General features: G+C 43.7%; 1 long non-coding RNA gene across 1 annotated transcript; it reads left to right on the top strand.

The window, feature by feature from the left end:
- The first annotated feature begins 267 nt into the window (after window positions 1-267).
- LOC147001016 (uncharacterized) lies at window positions 268-6,579 on the top strand. The gene is made up of 3 exons (XR_015045343.1): window positions 268-435; window positions 2,192-2,303; window positions 6,108-6,579. It is a non-coding gene; the product is annotated as an uncharacterized LOC147001016 (long non-coding RNA).
- The last annotated feature ends 215 nt before the right edge of the window (window positions 6,580-6,794 follow it).

The following is a 6,794-nucleotide window of genomic DNA, read 5'->3' on the forward strand; positions in this document are numbered from 1 at the left end:
GTTAAATACTTTGAAACATTCCCTCTGTTTCCTGTCAGGCTCTGGCCGCTATTGTTTGTCAGGAACCTTCTTTTCCTTTTGGCTTTACAGTAACCTGGGGATGTCTGTCTACAGATCTAATCGCTGAAACCTGAAGTTTCCCCGCTTCAGTCTGGGCTTTCAATCAATACCCTCTGTCCTAATGTACGCATGTGCGCATGCTTGCGTTAGAAGTTAACTTTAGGAGTCATTCCTCAGGAACCATCATCAGCTTTGTTTCATTTTGGTTCAAACAGGATCTCTCGCCAGTCTGGAGCGCCCTGATGCTATCAGGCTGCCTGGTCAGGCAAGCCCCAGAGATCCTTCTATCTCTGCTCCGCATCCCTGGGATTACAAGTGGCACCTTTATATCTGGGTTCAGTGGGGGTGAGCTCAGACCCTCAGCGTGGCCAGCAGGTACCTTGCTATCTGAGACATTCCCTGCCCCCACCCCACCCTCTCCCGCACTCTCTCCCGCACTCCTTTTGTGTGTTTATGTCGAAGGATTTCTTTCTCATTCACGGAAGTTCTAATTCATGATGTAGCCCAAGTGGGTTTGACCTTCAGGTCCTCCTGCCTCAGCCTCCTGAGAAGAAGGGATTACAGACCTGTGCTCCTAGATCCCATTGCTAACTCTTGAATGTGTACTTTCTTAACTTTCTCTTGGGATTCTCATCTGTTTATTACTTTGTATCCCGGCTAAGGTCTTGTTTTGTTGTGATATGTGACAAGGAAAACTTTATGTATCGGTAGTGATGGGCCGCTATATGACCGAAGCAGATGCTTAATCTCCTCGAGCCTCAGCTTTCCTCATCCCTACAAATGACATAGTGAAGCTCCTTTAAGTGCTAGGTTTACTTTAAAGCCAGCTAAATTCAGCCTGTGAGGCAAAAGCATGGTCCCGGCAGTGACAGGGTTTTACTTGGTGTTAAGTGACAGGGTTGGCATTCCAGCTTTGGCACTTAGGGCTATTGCATAAGCTCTTTCAAGTTTAAGTTTTTACATTCTTAGGGTGGGGTTAACACTGCTTGGCTCGATTATCAGTTGTCAGACAAAAATGTGGTAACGTGCAGGATGTTTGGAGACTTTAAAGCGCAGTACAAACATAAGGACGTGCTCACACCCGGCCAGATTCCTTCTCGCCAGAAGTGGATGCTTGCTTGGGTTCCTCCAGGGTCACTCCAAGCAGGAGAGGGATAAACCAGGGCAGTGGTGGTTCTAGGTTTTCTGAGGGAGGCTGTGATGGGGATGGAGAGGATGGCAGGTAAGGTACCATTGCTCTGGCAGCTTTCTGAAGGTCCTTTGTTGCTTAAACACCTGAAGCTGGCGCTCACTGGCTTTGTCTGCAACAAGGACCAGAATGGCAGACCCAGAGCAAACCTTGAATGTTTGGTTGTAAGGAAGCAGACAGCACAGCCCAGCAGGGTTGGATAGGGAGTTAGAAGGGGCTGCAGAAGCCTTTGTGGTTAACTGAAGGTCACAGATTCGCAGTAACTGGTGGCTTAGCCCAAGGCCCTGCCCCATGTGATTGGTGTTTGTGGTTCCTCCTAAGTGGGGACTCTCTATATTTACTGCTGACTTGGGAGCACAGGTTCCATGTCCCCAGGTGACTCTTTGCTCACAGACATTGTGAGGGACTGGGCCATCTTCTCAGAAAGATTTCTGTAAGATTCTGCAACCTCATCTCCTCTGTGATTCTGCTGACTTCCTACCGTGTGGCCTGAGATCATGGGACTCCGGTCAGCCCTCCTGGGGTCCCAGTGGCGTGACACAAACACTATGGCTGGCAAGGGACCAAAAGCATTTACGAGGCTCTCCTTGCTGTCTTCTCAGGGTTGTTATGCCAGCATTTGAGTGACCCAAATACATATTTGCTTCCTCTTCGGTCCTTCTGCAGTGTTTTCTTCTATGTGTGTGCATCTCCTCTTACCATGGGTGACAGCAGGATCCTGCTTAGGAATTTTTAGAAGGGATGTGACTGATGCATTCTTCCTTTTCCAGAATCTTTCTTCTTTTCTGTTCTTCTTCTATCTCTACTTCAATTTCTTTTTTAGACACGGCCACTCTCTATAGCCCATTGTACGATTCATTCTTCCTTCCCAGATATATTTTTCTTTGTTTCTCTTTTTAAGATTTTATATTTGTTTCTTTGTTTGTTCTGGTTTTTTTCAAGACAGAATTTCTCTGTATAGCTCTGGCTGTCTCAGAACTTGCTTTGTAAACCATGCGATGACCTTGGACTAGGAAATCCACCTGCCTCTACCCACTCAGTTCTGGGATTAAAGGTAAGCTCCACTGCACCTGGCTTATTTTTATTTTTTATTCCTTAAGATTATATATATATATAATTCATATATATATATATATGAATATATATATATATATATTCATATATATATATGTGTGTGTGTGTGTGTGTGTGTATATATATGTGTGTATATATATATATATTGTAGCTGTCTTCAGACACACCAGAAGAGGGCATCAAATCCCATTACAGATGGTTGTGAGCCACCATATGGTTGCTGGGAATTGAACTCAGGACCTCTGGAAGAGCATTCAGTGCTCTTAACCATTGAGCCATCTCTCCAGCCCTTATTTTTATTCTTAATTGTATGTATATGTGTGTGCCTGTGTGTGGATTTGTTGTATATGAGTGCAGTATTCTTGGGAGCCAGAAGAAAACATGGGATCTCTTAGAGATGGAATTACAAATGGCTGTGAGCTGCCTGACATAGGTGCTAGGAACCAAACCTGAATCCTCTACAAAAACAGTATTTTCATGTTCTTAACAACTGAGCCAACTTTCTAGACCCCTCCTGTGATGGCTTGTATATGCTCAGCCCAGGGGTTGCCACTATTAGAAGGTATGGCCCTGTTGGAGTAGATGTGCCATGTGTGGGGGGGCTATAAGACCCTCATCCTAGTTGCCTGGAAGTCAGGTTTCTGCTAGCAACCTTCAGATGAAATTGTAGAACTCTCAGCTCTGCCTGTACCATGCCTGCCTAGATACTGCCATGTTCCTGTCTTGGTGATAATGGACTGAACCTCTGAACCTGTAAGCCAGCCCCAATTCCTTGTAAGTGTTGCCTTGGTCATGGTTTCTGTTCACAGCAGTAAAACCTAAGACAGAAGTTGGTACCAGGAGTGGGGTATTACTGTGATAGGCCTGACCATGCTTTTGTTTGGAAGAATGTGGATTTTGGGACTTTGGATTTGGAAAGCCATGGAATGCTTTAAGTGGGGCTTAGATCACAGTCAGCTATTGTTAGAGGGCCAGCTTAGTAGGAGTATGAAAGACAGTGATGCTGAGGGTCATTTGAACTGTGTAGGCCCTGCTGACTCCAGAGGTTTCAGTGGCGAAGAACTTTAATATGTGGCCGAGAGACTGTTTTTGTGATGTTTTGGTGAAGAAAGTGGCTGCTTTTTGCCATTATCTGAAGAGACTGAGGCTAAGATAAAGAGATTTGTATTAATTGCACTGACAAAGGAAGTCTCAAAAAAGCCTGACAGAGACTTTGTTCTCTGTTTAAGTCTGATAAAGAACATCTTGAACAAACGTAGCAAGCTGAGAACGGAAAAATATATAATATATATCACTAAAGGGCTTGGCCATCTGCAGCTCCCTGGGATGCAGATGGAACCCCTCTGTATCAAACAGGGTGGTACCTTCCTCTGTGTGGCCTATGGAATCTGAGCTCACCCAGGCTCCCCACAGTGGCGGGCAGCAGGGACAGCTGCCCATGGGGGAGTTTTGCAGGGCACATGCTTTAAGAAGGACCTCAGTTTTAGTGCAGACACCAACCAGACACAGAGCTCTGGGCAAATGTCTAGATATCTTATAACTCTATTTTGCTGTCCAAACTGAGGACAGCGTTGTCCATTTTGAACATCTGCTTTAAAGACTGGCTCTAAGGTCTGGAGAGATGGCTCAGCAGTTAAGAGAACTTAGTGCTCTTGCAGAGGACATGAACTTGGTTCCCAGCACCCACATGATGGCTCCCAATAATCTATAACTCCCAAACACTCATGTGTTGCACATTCATAAATCTAGAGAGACGGCATATATTAGACAGATAGGCTCTAAGATGTAACATAAAGCCACATACCTAACTTATTTTTTTCTAGATGGGGTCTCACTGTGTACCTAAAACTGGCATGGAAATTTTTATTTATCACAAGATAGCCCTACATTTCACTTTGGAACCTTTACTGTTTCTGCCTCCTAGATGCTAATATTATAGGCTGCTGTTCCTACAGCTGGTTCTTAACTCTCTAATTTCATAAAGTGGTCATTATTACCACCAGAAACCAAAGGCAGCTTTGTGCTCCAGAGCAAGCGCTGAATATATCACATTACCCTGAGTACAAAACAAAACTCAAAGTCCACAATTAAAGGCAGCCCAGTCCTGGGATATAGCTTAATGCCAAGTCTGCAAAGTTCTGGATTCCACTCTTGTATCCCCCAATTAAATTTAACAACAACAATAACAATAATAATAAAGGCTGGCAATATAGCTCACTTTTTTCATTCATTATGTTTGAGATTCATCTATATCATCTCACATAGTAGTATCATCTCTCATTTATTCTCATGGCTACTTTCTATTCTATTGTATAAACATACTGATTTATTTGCAAACATTTACATTTACAAATAAATGGGTTTTTTATTGCAAACTCCTAAAAGCTATTTACATTTGTGTATGTGTGAGAGAGAGAGAGAGAGGGAGAGAAAGAGAGAGACAGAGAGAGAGACAGAGAGACAGAGACTGAGTCTTGCTATGTAGCCCTGGATTTCTTGAACTCATTATATATTACCAGGTTGGCCTCAAACTCACAGAGATCTGCTTGCCTCTGCCTCTGGAGTGCTGGGATTAAAAGCTTGTGCCACCAGGCCTAACAGTTATTTACCTTTTTAACTGTGATAACTTGACAACTTTCTCAGCTAGCTATTAGCCTTCACACTATCTTCTGTTAAAAATTAATTGATGGGGCCAGGCAGTGGTGGCTCATGCCTTTAATCCCAGCACTCTAGAGGCAGGGGCAGGTCAGCCTGGTCTACAGAGTGAGTTTCAGGACAGCCAGGGCTACACAGAGAAACCCTGCCTCAAAAACAAACAAAAAATTAATTGGTGGGCTGGCGAGATGGCTCAGTGATTAAGCACACTGACTGTTCTTCCAAAGGTCCTGAGTTCAATTCCCAGCAACCACATGGTGGCTCACAAACATCCATAATAGAATCCAATGCCCTCTTCTGGTGTGCCTGAAGACAGCTACAATGTACTCATATAAATAAAATAAATGAATCGTTTTTAAAAAATTAATTGATTATATGGAAACCTTACTAATCATGGTAGGAAATCTGTAGAAGAACCTAGGGGGCGCTGGAGAGCTTGTTCTTCACTGTCTGCAAAAGTCTGCTTTCAAAGTTTTTTTGGAGTGAGGCAAATGCCAAGCTCTTCCTGGGTCAATGGAATAGATGTGCTAATATTCTCTGAAAAACGGCTCCACTTCCTACTTCCAACAGTTATTTGAGAACAGAGACACTGAGGCTTCCAGTCTGGTATCTGTCTTAGCTTTACCGGTGGGGATGTTGGGTGCTAGGAACATGTTCTGTCCTGAGCTTCACCCACAGCCCCCCCCCCCCCCCCGTCTCTCATACCTGTTCCACTTCTTGATGCATCTATGATTATATTGGAGAGTTGCTTATTTGCTTAGGTGTCTGTGAGTGGCATTGCTTTAATATTGGTGACTGGAGTCTCTCTGTGTATTTCGTTTGTTCTATTGAAAAAAACGAGGAAGGAGATTAGATCCAGGCCTTCAGAGTTCTGAACTGACCATCTCGGATTACTTCTCAGATGTTTTGGTAACAAGGCAATCCCTAGTGTATTGTGCTTGGAGCACGTTTACATTTCTGGGGTTGATTTGTTTTTTTATTTTCTTTCTTCAAGTCTGTAGTTTGGAAAGAAATTCTGTCCTTGGCCTTTGGTTAACTCCAATCTTCACTCACTCAAATGATGTTTGTGGAAAAGAAACTTGCAAGAAACCTGTAAGACATTAAAAACCACTCTGATTATCTTTCCTAGAAACTGAGGAAGTGGCTGCCAAGGATGAACGAAGCTTTACAATCACTCTGTAAAACCCCTTGGCATTACTGTTCAAAATCCAACATGTTTGTAGCCCACGGTCCTGCCCATGGTTTCATCTCACAGTGTACACTCCTCCACAGAAGTAGGTGCAGAGCTGGGCAATGAACCGCATTGCTAGCATCTTCCTACAAGGATGAACCAAGCAATCTCAAATTACAAACAAGCCAGATCTCCGTGACTGTCAGAGGGATGAATGAAGCTAGGATGGACTGTCATACAGCAAGTAAATGAATGAAGCTGACCTTTCTGTCTCTACCTCGTGGGCACTGGGGTTTTAGGCCTGTGCTGCCACACTTGGTTTTGTGAAGTGCTGGGGACTAGACCCTCAGATGGTTTGAGGCACACATACATTCTACCAATACTTATACTTATTGTATCCTGGAGATAAAACTATTAAAGGCATCTTTGATAGGGGAAACAAACAAACAAACAAACAAACCGTGCCTTTAACCCCAGCACTTGGGAGGCAGAGGCAGGTGGATTTCTGAGTTCAAGGCCAGCCTGGTCTACAGAGTGAGTTCCAGGACAGCCATGGCTATACAGAGAGACCCTGTCTCAAAAAACAAAAAGACAACAACAAAAAACAAACAAACAAAAGTAAAAATAGTAAAACAAAACAAAACA

Source organism: Mus caroli, unplaced genomic scaffold (genome assembly GCF_978045245.1).
Source record: "Mus caroli unplaced genomic scaffold, Mus_caroli_1 scaffold_15, whole genome shotgun sequence".
Lineage (NCBI taxonomy): Eukaryota > Metazoa > Chordata > Mammalia > Rodentia > Muridae > Mus > Mus caroli.